Genomic DNA, 12,923 nt, shown 5'->3' with positions numbered 1-12,923 from the left:
TCGGGGTGTGCACGCAGCCACTTGGCCGCATGGCCAAAGTGCCACGGCAGCTGTTCCGCCCGAGGACCCGTGTTAGACCACACCATTACGCTTCTCGCCTGATACGAGAAGAACACCCGCAGGAGGTAACCGGACGGGTGTAGTACCGGCTGAGCAAGCTCCGTTAACAGAAAAGAAACAAAAATTGCGTCCAGCTTGAGGGGGAGATGTGGTACCCCCCTACCTCCCTCCCCCGATGGGACAGATCATGCGTGCCCTGGCGACCCACTCGTACCTGCCACCCCACATGAACTGAAACACTAGCCTCACTAGAGGCCTCCTCAGACAAGCCGGCAATGGGTAGATGTACGCCAAATACAAAAGAGATGGCAGTACATCCACCTTGAGAACCAGGACCTTGCCTAAAAAGGACAAAGACCTAGCCCTCCACATTGCTAGCTTCCTCTGTACCACTGCGATGCCCATGTTCCAGTTCAGCGTCGCTGAGCCGGAGGTCTCAAAGTGGACCCCGAGAACCCTCAGGGCCCCGTTACAGAGAGATAACCCTCCGGGCACATCCGTCCTACCACTCCATCTTCCGAAAAATTTGACGGAAGACTTCGCGTGGTTCAGAACCGCCCCCGACGCTCGGGTGAAGTCCCCAATAATGGCAAGGGACCTTGTCAAGCACGAGTCCTTGCAAAGCAGCAAGGAGGTGTCGTCGGCGTACTGTGTCAACTTGACACGGAGACCGCCACTTCCAGGGATCAGCAAGCCCTCCACCCCTGTGTCTGCCCTAATGGCAGCCCCCAGAGGCTCCATGTACAGAACGAAAAGGAGAGCCGAGAGCGGGCATCCCTGCCTGACCCCAGACGAGAGGTCAAAAACGTCACCTAAGTGACTGTTAACGCTAACCCGGCACCCCGCTCCGACATATAAAGTACGGATCCATCCTATAAACTTCTCCCCAAATCCTAATCTGCCTAACACCCTGAATAGAAAGGATCTATTCACGCGATCAAAGGCTTTCGCCTGATCAAGCGCTGCTACCATTAAAGGCAGCCCTCTATCTTCTACCCAAGCGATGGAGTCCCTGATCAACTGAAGGTTCCACCTAATAGAGCGTCCCTCTACCCCACACGTCTGATCCTCGTGGACGACGTAGGGAAGGGCTGTCGCGCAACCGGTCTGCTAAGACCTTTGCTAAGAGCTTATAGTCTACACACAGCATGGTCAATGGCCTCCAGTTGCCCAGGTCAGTTGCTTCCCCCTTCTTATAAAGAAGTGACAGCACACCGACAGCCATTGATCCCCCCGGGACCCCCGTCTCAAGGATGGCCTTCAAGACTTCGAGGACCACTGGTCCAAATATACCCCAAAACTTGAGGTAAAACTCGGCCGGCAACCCATCCATCCCAGGCACCTTCCCTTTTCCCATCCTCCTGAGAGCACTCTCAACCTCCTCGAGGGAGATCTGAGCCTCCATCACATCTCTAATGTCCTCCGGCAATCTCCGGGACAAGTGTTCTAAAAACACATTTCCCTGCTCTACATCTATTACCCTCTCTTTAAATAAACCTCGGAAATGATCAGTTGTCACCCTGACCATTTCCTCCGGTTTTCTAACTATGCTATCATCTTCTTTCCTCACCCCATGCATTATCTTCCTACTCTGTCTGCCCCTAACCGACTTAAAGAACATAGCGGAACAAGTCTCATTATGTTCTAGAAAGCCATTATGCGCACGCTCCAGGAAAGCTCGAGCCTTCCGCTCCTGCAGCTCCCTGAGCTGCGCCTTCAGGTCAGTGGATCTCTCCCAGTCAATCGACCCGCCGAGGTTGCCTGCCTCGTACTCGAGTTCGAGCAACCTTTGGATACGATCCACCTCCCTCCTTTCCTCCCTTTTTTCCTCTTACAATATCCTATTATAAAAGCCCTAATCCTTACCTTAACTAAATCCCACCACTCTAACACCCCCTCGCACATGGACCGGAGGCCTTCAAGCCCCGAAAGAAACCAAAAAGGTGTCAACGAAAGCTTGCTCCTCCAGCACATCCCGATCTAATTTCCAGTACCCCCCTACCGAAGAGGCAGACTGGCGACCCCACCTGCAGGAGCACCCCGTCGTGATCTGAGAAGAACACAGGCAACAGCCGCCCAGACAACTGACCCAAAGACCTAGATAGGAAAATGTGAGTCGAGCCTCCGCGCAACCCCCGGGAGTTGCGCCATGTGGGACCAGCCATTGTCGGAGTAGAGTGCAGGCCTCCATCAACCAGACCATGGCAAGCCATTAGCCCGGTGATGGCGCCTGCACTACTATCCCCCGCTAACCCTAAATCTATATTAAAATCCCCCCCTATCACTAAGTGCCTATTTGTAACACACAGGGGCGTCAGACAGTCCACCATCTCCCTCCTGTCTGCCGCCACCTGTGGCCCATACACCACCACTAACCTATACCTACTATCCCTAAAAGTGACATCCACCCCCATAACCCTCCCTTGCATCACAACAAACGTGCCCTCCACCTTCACCTCCCTATTCCCAAACAAAATCCCCACCCCTGTAGAATGCACCCCACCTATACCCCAAACTGACTCCCCCTTATCCCACTCCCTCCTAAACCTGATGACATCCCCTCCATCCCTCAGGTGAACCTCCTGTAAAAAACAAACATCAAAACCAACCCCCTCTAAAAAACTAAAAGCCGCCCTCCTTTTAACATAATCCCTTAAACCCCTTACATTTAAACTAAACAAAATTAACATAAGATATTATTTTTACAAAACACAACACAAAACCATTACTTCTTTAAAATTAAAACCCCAAAACAATCAAAAAACAGGAGGCTCACCCGATGCTCCCCTGCTCCTTCTCCTCCGGCGGGGACGTCTTCTGCTCTCCTGACGCCCCCCGTCCTCCTCCATCTCCCCAACCCAGGATGCAGGTATGGTGTTAGGCCTTGGAGTGCTCTGCATCCTGGGTTCCCCACCAACACCCGTAACTTCTTCCTCCCTGTAAATTTCCGGGTTTAGAGTAGGGGACCCCATCTCCTCAAAGAGGAGTTGAGATCCCCCCAGACATCCAGCTCTGAGCCACTTCCTGGGAGTCACGCTCCACCACATGTTGAGGGGCTGAGGAAACCAGCAAAGAAACTTTTCCCTCCCCATCCCTCGCTTGGCAACCCCATCCACCCCCCCCTCCCTTTCACCGCCTGTCGAGCACCCCCTCTTCTTCACTTTCTTCCTAGGAGTTGGAGGTAAAGGGGATACACCCCCCTTCCCTGCCAACTCCTCCACCATTCCTCTCATCTCTTCAACGAGGGCGCTCGACATGCTGTCCCCCCACTCCCTCACCCCCATTCCCTCCTCCTCCCCCTCCACAGCCCCTGCCACCGGCACCCCTCCACCACCTCTCCCTCCATTGTTGCAGTCTCTCGCTCCTCCACTCCCTTGCTTCCTTCTCCTTCCTTTCGATCTTCCGTTCCTTCTGCTGCCGCTCCTTTCTCCTCTTCTTTCCGTGCTACCTTCCGCTCTGGGCCAGTGCCCTGGTCCTGAGATGGCTTTCCTTCCCCTCCTCTTCTTCCCCCATCCCCCGCTCCTGCTCCCCCCCCAGCTGCAGACGCGTATGACCTCCGACGAGCCGGGCACTCCCGCCACAGGTGCGCTGACGAGCCACACCCGTGGCACGCCCGGCTCGTCGCAGTCCCTCGCCTCGTGCTCCACCGATCCACAAATTCGGCACTTTCTTGTGCTGCACGAGGCGAGGATATGACCGTAGGCCATACAACGCCTGCAAAACGGGGGCTGACGTGCATAAAACAACGTCCCCCTGTCAGCCCCCAGGGAGAACATCGCAGGGGGATGGAGGTAGCCACCCTGTCCCTTTGGGTCCTCCCTGAGGAGGGCCTGGAATCCTCTCCTCCCATTCCAAAATCCCAGGGAGTCCCTGAGGAGCCTCTCTGAGGAGACCTTGTCCATATACCTCCCCAGAAAGGCCCTCACTTCTTCCTCCTTTACATGCGGATTGTACATTGTAACCGTCACCACCCTGAAATTATTCCTGGCAAGGCTTGTTACTCCATAAAAGCACATCGGCCTTTCTCCTTCCAACGCCCTCACCCTCTTCATGATTTCATCATGCTTCTCCTCTGTATAGCAGGTCACGTCATACGCCCTCTCCATTGGGTTGCCCTGGAGGCAGAGGACATCCTTCACCGACATCTTTAGGCATCCCATCAGGATTGTTCTTCCAAATGTTTCTCTCCCGAATTCTTCCACCTCCTGGTCCTTCCATGCAAATCTTAGCGTATTTGCCAAACCTACTCCCGGTACCGACCTGTTCTTTATATTTTTCTCCATTCTTTCAAGAATAAAAAAAAGCTCTCTTAAAAGAAGCCAATGAAAAATAAAGGATATCTGAAAAAACGATTCCAGTAAACAAAACAAAATTTCCTCCCTCCTGCCTTCCTTCGACCTTTTGGCTCAGCGGGCTTTGGGGCACCTCGGTACCAAGCTTGATCTGAGCCAAAAGGCCGAGAAGCGATAACCCACAAATTGACCCCTGCACCCGCCGGGCCCCCGGGGGCCTCGGCAGACCTCATCGGTTTGGCAAAAGTTGGCTCCTCCTCACCCAACGCTTCCCTGGTGACAGGCGGGTGTGTTTTTTTTAAAAGTCGCTAATGCGTCGTTAGGTCACTAGCTCTTTAATCCTAGTGCGACTATTTGTTCAATGCCCGGCAAATACACCAGTCATCGTCGGGCTTGAACTCAATTGCCCGAGCGACTACTTTGAGTGGAAAAAATACGCCGGTCGGTCAGCCGGCTTCAAGTCAAACGCCTGAGCAAAAAGTCTCGGCGTCATCTCTGTCAATTTCTCTTGAAACAAGATACCGGGCTCTGCCAGAAAGCAAAGCCCTTCCAAAAATACGTTGAACTCGTAAGTGTTCCTCTCCACGGAAGTCTTTAGTAAAAGGCGAAAGGCTTGTGCGTAATGAAGAGAAACCAGAGTCGTATGGAAGTCAGAGGTCGGGGCCCGAGACACACACGGTGCACTCTAGGCCGGGTCCCCGCGGGTGGTCCCCGAACCCACTCTTCCAAGTTTTCGAGGGCTGTGGGTAAAAAGTCACAGACAGACAGACAGACAGACAGACAGACAGACAGACAGACAGACAGACAGACAGACAGACAGACAGATAGATAGATAGATAGACAATCCTGGTGAAGTGATTGTATTTTTGGGGGGCTCAAAAACACACACACACACACAATCCTGGTGAAGTGATTGTATTTTTTTGGGGGGCTCAAAAACACACACACACACACACACACACACACACACACACACACACACACACACACACACACACACACACACACACTCTCCTGGCCAATGTTTTTGTTTTTTTTTTTTTTTTTTTTAAGTAAAATGGCGGAAAACGGGGACCCCCATGAAGGGGCTTCGCACTTGTTTCAGTTTGGATGATTCTTCTTTTTTCATTCCTTCTCTTCTTCTGCTAGCTGTTTTACATAGCTTGGTGTATTTCTTTTCCTTGACAATGGGAGAAAAGTGTTGCACCGTTCCCGGAGGTACTGCAATACCGGGTCGATGCGTGGAGCGGACGGAGCAAGCCCCATTTCCGACTCCCTGTTCGAAAAATCCATTTAATATGTAGTCCCCCGATGGGGGACGTATCGATATTAAACTGATAAGAACAGATACTACACTTGATCTGAGCCAAAAGGCCGAGAAGCGATAACCCACAAATTGACCCCTGCACCCGCCGGTGCCCGGGGCCTCGGCAGACCTCATCGGTTTGGCAAAAGTTGGCTCCTCCTCACCCAACGCTTCCCTGGTGACAGGCGGGTGTGTTTTTTTTAAAAGTCGCTAATGCGTCGTTAGGTCACTAGCTCTTTAATCCTAGTGCGACTATTTGTTCAATGCCCGGCAAATACACCAGTCATCGTCGGGCTTGAACTCAATTGCCCGAGCGACTACTTTGAGTGGAAAAAAATACGCCGGTCGGTCAGCCGGCTTCAAGTCAAACGCCTGAGCAAAAAGTCTCGGCGTCATCTCTGTCAATTTCTCTTGAAACAAGATACCGGGCTCTGCCAGAAGCAAAGCCCTTCCAAAAATACGTTGAACTCGTAAGTGTTCCTCTCCACGGAAGTCTTTAGTAAAAGGCGAAAGGCTTGTGCGTAATGAAGAGAAACCAGAGTCGTATGGAAGTCAGAGGTCGGGGCCCGAGACACACACGGTGCACTCTAGGCCGGGTCCTCGCGGGTGGTCCCCGAACCCACTCTTCCAAGTTTTCGAGGGCTGTGGGTAAAAAGTCACAGACAGACAGACAGACAGACAGACAGACAGACAGACAGACAGACAGACAGACAGACAGACAGACAGATAGATAGATAGATAGACAATCCTGGTGAAGTGATTGTATTTTTGGGGGGGCTCAAAAACACACACACACACACAATCCTGGTGAAGTGATTGTATTTTTTTTGGGGGGGCTCAAAACACACACACACACACACACACACACACACACACACACACACACACACACACACACACACACACACACACACACTCTCCTGGCCAATGTTTTTTTTTTTTTTTTTTAAGTAAAATGGCGGAAAACGGGGACCCCCATGAAGGGGGCTTCGCACTTGTTTCAGTTTGGATGATTCTTCTTTTTTCATTCCTTCTCTTCTTCTGCTAGCTGTTTTACATAGCTTGGTGTATTTCTTTTTCCTTGACAATGGGAGAAAAGTGTTGCACCGTTCCCGGAGGTACTGCAATACCGGGTCGATGCGTGGAGCGGACGGAGCAAGCCCCATTTCCGACTCCCTGTTCGAAAAATCCATTTAATATGTAGTCCCCCGATGGGGGACGTATCAGATATTAAACTGATAAGAACAGATACTACACTTGATCTGAGCCAAAAGGCCGAGAAGCGATAACCCACAAATTGACCCCTGCACCCGCCGGCCCCCGGGGCCTCGGCAGACCTCATCGGTTTGGCAAAAGTTGGCTCCTCCTCACCCAACGCTTCCCTGGTGACAGGCGGGTGTGTTTTTTTTAAAAGTCGCTAATGCGTCGTTAGGTCACTAGCTCTTTAATCCTAGTGCGACTATTTGTTCAATGCCCGGCAAATACACCAGTCATCGTCGGGCTTGAACTCAATTGCCCGAGCGACTACTTTGAGTGGAAAAAATACGCCGGTCGGTCAGCCGGCTTCAAGTCAAACGCCTGAGCAAAAAGTCTCGGCGTCATCTCTGTCAATTTCTCTTGAAACAAGATACCGGGCTCTGCCAGAAGCAAAGCCCTTCCAAAAATACGTTGAACTCGTAAGTGTTCCTCTCCACGGAAGTCTTTAGTAAAAGGCGAAAGGCTTGTGCGTAATGAAGAGAAACCAGAGTCGTATGGAAGTCAGAGGTCGGGGCCCGAGACACACACGGTGCACTCTAGGCCGGGTCCCCGCGGGTGGTCCCCGAACCCACTCTTCCAAGTTTTCGAGGGCTGTGGGTAAAAAGTCACAGACAGACAGACAGACAGACAGACAGACAGACAGACAGACAGACAATCCTGGTGAAGTGATTGTATTTTTGGGGGGGCTCAAAAACACACACACACACAATCCTGGTGAAGTGATTGTATTTTTTGGGGGGGGCTCAAAAACACACACACACACACACACACACACACACACACACACACACAATCCTGGTGAAGTGATTGTATTTTTTGGGGGGCTCAAAAACACACACACACACACACACACACACACACACACACACACACACACACACACACACACACACTCTCCTGGCCAATGTTTTTTTTTTTTTTTTTTTTTTTAAGTAAAATGGCGGGAAAACGGGGACCCCCATGAAGGGGGCTTCGCACTTGTTTCAGTTTGGATGATTCTTCTTTTTTCATTCCTTCTCTTCTTCTGCTAGCTGTTTTACATAGCTTGGTGTATTTCTTTTTCCTTGACAATGGGAGAAAAGTGTTGCACCGTTCCCGGAGGTACTGCAATACCGGTCGATGCGTGGAGCGGACGGAGCAAGCCCCATTTCCGACTCCCCTGTTCGAAAAATCCATTTAATATGTAGTCCCCCGATGGGGGACGTATCGATATTAAACTGATAAGAACAGATACTACACTTGATCTGAGCCAAAAGGCCGAGAAGCGATAACCCACAAATTGACCCCTGCACCCGCCGGTCCCGGGGGGCCTCGGCAGACCTCATCGGTTTGGCAAAAGTTGGCTCCTCCTCACCCAACGCTTCCCCTGGTGACAGGCGGGTGTGTTTTTTTTTTAAAAGTCGCTAATGCGTCGTTAGGTCACTAGCTCTTTAATCCTAGTGCGACTATTTGTTCAATGCCCGGCAAATACACCAGTCATCGTCGGGCTTGAACTCAATTGCCCGAGCGACTACTTTGAGTGGAAAAAATACGCCGGTCGGTCAGCCGGCTTCAAGTCAAACGCCTGAGCAAAAAGTCTCGGCGTCATCTCTGTCAATTTCTCTTGAAACAAGATACCGGGCTCTGCCAGAAGCAAAGCCCTTCCAAAAATACGTTGAACTCGTAAGTGTTCCTCTCCACGGAAGTCTTTAGTAAAAGGCGAAAGGCTTGTGCGTAATGAAGAGAAACCAGAGTCGTATGGAAGTCAGAGGTCGGGGCCCGAGACACACACGGTGCACTCTAGGCCGGGTCCCCGCGGGTGGTCCCCGAACCCACTCTTCCAAGTTTTCGAGGGCTGTGGGTAAAAAGTCACAGACAGACAGACAGACAGACAGACAGACAGACAGACAGACAGACAGACAGACAGACAGACAGACAGATAGATAGATAGATAGACAATCCTGGTGAAGTGATTGTATTTTTGGGGGGGGGCTCAAAAACACACACACACACACAATCCTGGTGAAGTGATTGTATTTTTTTGGGGGGGCTCAAAACACACACACACACACACACACACACACACACACACACACACACACACACACACACACACACACACACACACTCTCCTGGCCAATGTTTTTTTTTTTATTTTTTTTTTTTTTTAAGTAAAATGGCGGGAAAACGGGGGACCCCCATGAAGGGGGCTTCGCACTTGTTTCAGTTTGGATGATTCTTCTTTTTCATTCCTTCTCTTCTTCTGCTAGCTGTTTTACATAGCTTGGTGTATTTCTTTTCCTTGACAATGGGAGAAAAGTGTTGCACCGTTCCCGGAGGTACTGCAATACCGGTCGATGCGTGGAGCGGACGGAGCAAGCCCCATTTCCGACTCCCTGTTCGAAAAATCCATTTAATATGTAGTCCCCCGATGGGGGACGTATCAGATATTAAACTGATAAGAACAGATTTTTTTTTTTTTTACAAAATATATTTATTACATTCAAGCCTTTCAATACAAAACCATATATCAATCAAAAATCATAACTAGGCATTTATAAACTACAACACAAACACTAAAACCCCAAAACAAAAACTCGTCTTCCCTGCCCTTCCCACCTACAAACCAAAACCCATACCCACATCAAATACCCAAAGAAACTCACCCTATACTCCCGACCGACGGGGACGCCTCCTCCACTCCTGACGCTCCACCGTCGGCCACCATCCCTCTCCCCTGGAAACAAAATCAATATCCGGCACACCCACACTCTGTGCCTTGTGCCCCCCCACTCAAATCCACCACCCCCTCCCGACTCCGGCCCGGGGACCCCATGCCCCTAAACAGGGAGCTTAAACCTCCCTCCATCGCCCAATCCTGGGCCATTCCTGTGAGGTCCAGCTCAGATAGGGGTGTAAAGGAGAAGGAAGAGGGAGCCCACGAGGGCCCTGCAACCTCCCCCTCCCCTCCCCCTGATCTGCCCTCCCCCTCTTTTACCACCTTTCCTCCTTGAGCGCTCCCCCCTTTTTAGTCCTTTTAAGTGGTGGAGTAAAAGGCAAAACGTTCTCATAACTTGCCTCCTTCTCCACCTCTACCCGTGGTTCCCCTTTTTACTGCCCCCCCCTCCTTCACTCCCTCTCCCTCTGGTCCCGCCACCACTGCCTTCTCTGTCTCCTCCCCTTCAGTCTCCTTCCTCTCCACCTCCGTCTTCCCTGTCTCCTCCTTCTCTGTTCCCTTCTCCAGCTCCTTCTCCACCGCCGTCTTCTCCGACCCCTCCACTCTCTTATCTCCTTCCTCCTCCTGCTCCTTCTCTCCTTCAGCCTCCTGCTCCTCCTCTCCTTCAGCCTCCCGCCCCTCCGATTCCACCATGTCCACTTCTTCCTTTTCCTCTTCTTCTCCTACTGTCGCTCTGTCCTTCTTCTCCCGCCGTGTGTCCTTTTCCTCTGTGCCAGTTCTTGTTTCTTTGTCCCCTCCTCTTCTTCCCCCATCCCCGGCTCTCGCTCCCCCAGCTGCAGACGCGTATGACCGGTGACGCGCCGGGCATTCACGCCACAGGTGCGTAATCATGCCACACCCGTGACATGCCTTCGGCGCGTCACAGTCCCTCGCCTCGTGCTCCGCAGATCCACAATACCTGCACTTCTTTGTGCTGCACGAGGCGAGGATATGACCATAGGCCATACAACGCCTGCAGAACGGGGCTGACGTGCATAATACAACGTCCCCCTGTCAGCCCCCAGGGAGAACATCGCCGGCGGATGGAGGTAACCCCAACCCCTCAGGGTCCTCCCTGAGCAACGCCTGGAATCCTCTCTTCCCATCCCAGAAGCCCAGGGAGTCCCTGAGGAGCCTTGCCGAGGAGACATTGTCCATGTAGCGCCCAAGGAAAGTCCTCACCTCCTCGTCCTTCACATGAGGGTTATACATATTAACCGTGACCACCCGGAAATTAGTTTTTCCCAGGCTGGTCACCTCGTAATGACACATCGGTCCATCCTTTCCCACTTCTCTCGCCCTCCTCATCACGTCCTCATACCTGTCTTCTTTGTGGAGCGTCACGTCGTAAGCCACCTCCAGTGGGTTCGCCTGGAGGCACAACACTTCCCCCCACCTCCAACTTTAGGATCCCAATCAATATTTTTCTCCCAAAGGTCTCCCCTCCCAAACGGCTCCATCTCCTTGTTCCTCCAGGCGAACCTCACCGTGTTCGCTATCCCGACTCCAGGCATCTTGTTTGGAGCATGTCGAGCCATCTTGAAAAAAAAGCTCTCTTAAAAAGAAGCCACTAGAAAAATTATTTTTTGAAAATGGAAAAAACCGTCTCCCACACTCCAAACCTTTCCTCCCTCCGGCCTTCCTTCGACCTTTTGGCTCAGCGGGCTTTGGGGCACCTCGGTACCAAGCTTGATCTGAGCCAAAAGGCCGAGAAGCGATAACCCACAAATTGACCCCTGCACCCGCCGGCCCGGGGCCTCGGCAGACCTCATCGGTTTGGCAAAAGTTGGCTCCTCCTCACCCAACGCTTCCCTGGTGACAGGCGGGTGTGTTTTTTTTAAAAGTCGCTAATGCGTCGTTAGGTCACTAGCTCTTTAATCCTAGTGCGACTATTTGTTCAATGCCCGGCAAATACACCAGTCATCGTCGGGCTTGAACTCAATTGCCCGAGCGACTACTTTGAGTGGAAAAATACGCCGGTCGGTCAGCCGGCTTCAAGTCAAACGCCTGAGCAAAAAGTCTCGGCGTCATCTCTGTCAATTTCTCTTGAAACAAGATACCGGGCTCTGCCAGAAGCAAAGCCCTTCCAAAAATACGTTGAACTCGTAAGTGTTCCTCTCCACGGAAGTCTTTAGTAAAAGGCGAAAGGCTTGTGCGTAATGAAGAGAAACCAGAGTCGTATGGAAGTCAGAGGTCGGGGCCCGAGACACACACGGTGCACTCTAGGCCGGGTCCCCGGGTGGTCCCCGAACCCACTCTTCCAAGTTTTCGAGGGCTGTGGGTAAAAAGTCACAGACAGACAGACAGACAGACAGACAGACAGACAGACAGACAGACAGACAATCCTGGTGAAGTGATTGTATTTTTGGGGGGGGGCTCAAAAACACACACACACACACAATCCTGGTGAAGTGATTGTATTTTTTTTGGGGGGGCTCAAAACCCACACACACACACACACACACACACACACACACACACACACACACACAATCCTGGTGAAGTGATTGTATTTTTTGGGGGGGCTCAAAACACACACACACACACACACACACACACACACACACACACACACACACACACACTCTCCTGGCCAATGTATTTTTTTTTTTTTTTTTTTTTTAAGTAAAATGGCGGGAAAACGGGGACCCCCATGAAGGGGCTTCGCACTTGTTTCAGTTTGGATGATTCTTCTTTTTCATTCCTTCTCTTCTTCTGCTAGCTGTTTTACATAGCTTGGTGTATTTCTTTTTCCTTGACAATGGGAGAAAAGTGTTGCACCGTTCCCGGAGGTACTGCAATACCGGGTCGATGCGTGGAAGCGGACGGAGCAAGCCCCATTTCCGACTCCCTGTTCGAAAAATCCATTTAATATGTAGTCCCCGATGGGGGACGTATCAGATATTAAACTGATAAGAACAGATGATTAAAAGATTTTATTACTGTTCAAAACCATAAGCATAATAAACAAACCATCAACAATCATAATCATCACTTCCATTAAACTCAACACAAGGCATTTGAAATTTCAAAACAAATGAAACCCAAATTACAAATCAGGGGAGCATCTTCCCCCCCCCTCAACACCCACATAAACTAGATTCCTAAATCTCTATATTTCCCTATCTCCCCATACCTATCTTATTCCTTTTCCCTATTCCCTTTACCACAGTCCTAAACCCCCCTTCCACCTCTCCCGGGCTGCATGCTGCCCCCACTTCCTCTCCTCCCTCTTCATCCTCCCCCTCACATTTTCTTCCACCCTCCTCACTATCCCCTCCACTCCCCAATCTCTCCCTGTCTTTACCATGTT

At 51.2% G+C, this 12,923-nt stretch overlaps 9 non-coding genes and 1 pseudogene across 9 annotated transcripts; all 10 read right to left on the bottom strand.

The window, feature by feature from the left end:
- Window positions 1–4,877: 4,877 nt before the first annotated feature.
- On the bottom strand, window positions 4,878–4,994 carry LOC123740414 (U5 spliceosomal RNA). The gene has a single exon (XR_006768307.1). It is a non-coding gene; the product is annotated as a U5 spliceosomal RNA (small nuclear RNA).
- Window positions 4,995–5,548: 554 nt separating this feature from the next.
- On the bottom strand, window positions 5,549–5,738 carry LOC123740607 (U2 spliceosomal RNA). The gene has a single exon (XR_006768483.1). It is a non-coding gene; the product is annotated as a U2 spliceosomal RNA (small nuclear RNA).
- A 347-nt stretch (window positions 5,739–6,085) lies between these two features.
- On the bottom strand, window positions 6,086–6,202 carry LOC123740473 (U5 spliceosomal RNA). Its single transcript, XR_006768361.1, has one exon. It is a non-coding gene; the product is annotated as a U5 spliceosomal RNA (small nuclear RNA).
- A 552-nt stretch (window positions 6,203–6,754) lies between these two features.
- LOC123740386 (U2 spliceosomal RNA) lies at window positions 6,755–6,945 on the bottom strand. Its single transcript, XR_006768301.1, has one exon. It is a non-coding gene; the product is annotated as a U2 spliceosomal RNA (small nuclear RNA).
- Window positions 6,946–7,291: 346 nt separating this feature from the next.
- LOC123740471 (U5 spliceosomal RNA) lies at window positions 7,292–7,408 on the bottom strand. The gene has a single exon (XR_006768359.1). It is a non-coding gene; the product is annotated as a U5 spliceosomal RNA (small nuclear RNA).
- Window positions 7,409–7,994: 586 nt separating this feature from the next.
- Window positions 7,995–8,184, bottom strand: LOC123740610 (U2 spliceosomal RNA). The gene has a single exon (XR_006768486.1). It is a non-coding gene; the product is annotated as a U2 spliceosomal RNA (small nuclear RNA).
- Window positions 8,185–8,534: 350 nt separating this feature from the next.
- LOC123740470 (U5 spliceosomal RNA) lies at window positions 8,535–8,651 on the bottom strand. Its single transcript, XR_006768358.1, has one exon. It is a non-coding gene; the product is annotated as a U5 spliceosomal RNA (small nuclear RNA).
- A 560-nt stretch (window positions 8,652–9,211) lies between these two features.
- Window positions 9,212–9,388, bottom strand: LOC123740395 (uncharacterized; annotated as a pseudogene).
- Window positions 9,389–11,672: 2,284 nt separating this feature from the next.
- Window positions 11,673–11,789, bottom strand: LOC123740469 (U5 spliceosomal RNA). Its single transcript, XR_006768357.1, has one exon. It is a non-coding gene; the product is annotated as a U5 spliceosomal RNA (small nuclear RNA).
- A 591-nt stretch (window positions 11,790–12,380) lies between these two features.
- Window positions 12,381–12,566, bottom strand: LOC123740377 (U2 spliceosomal RNA). Its single transcript, XR_006768300.1, has one exon. It is a non-coding gene; the product is annotated as a U2 spliceosomal RNA (small nuclear RNA).
- Window positions 12,567–12,923: the final 357 nt, after the last annotated feature.

This window comes from Salmo salar, unplaced genomic scaffold, assembly GCF_905237065.1.
Source record: "Salmo salar unplaced genomic scaffold, Ssal_v3.1, whole genome shotgun sequence".
Lineage (NCBI taxonomy): Eukaryota > Metazoa > Chordata > Actinopteri > Salmoniformes > Salmonidae > Salmo > Salmo salar.
This window is presented reverse-complemented; position numbering and strand designations above follow the sequence as displayed.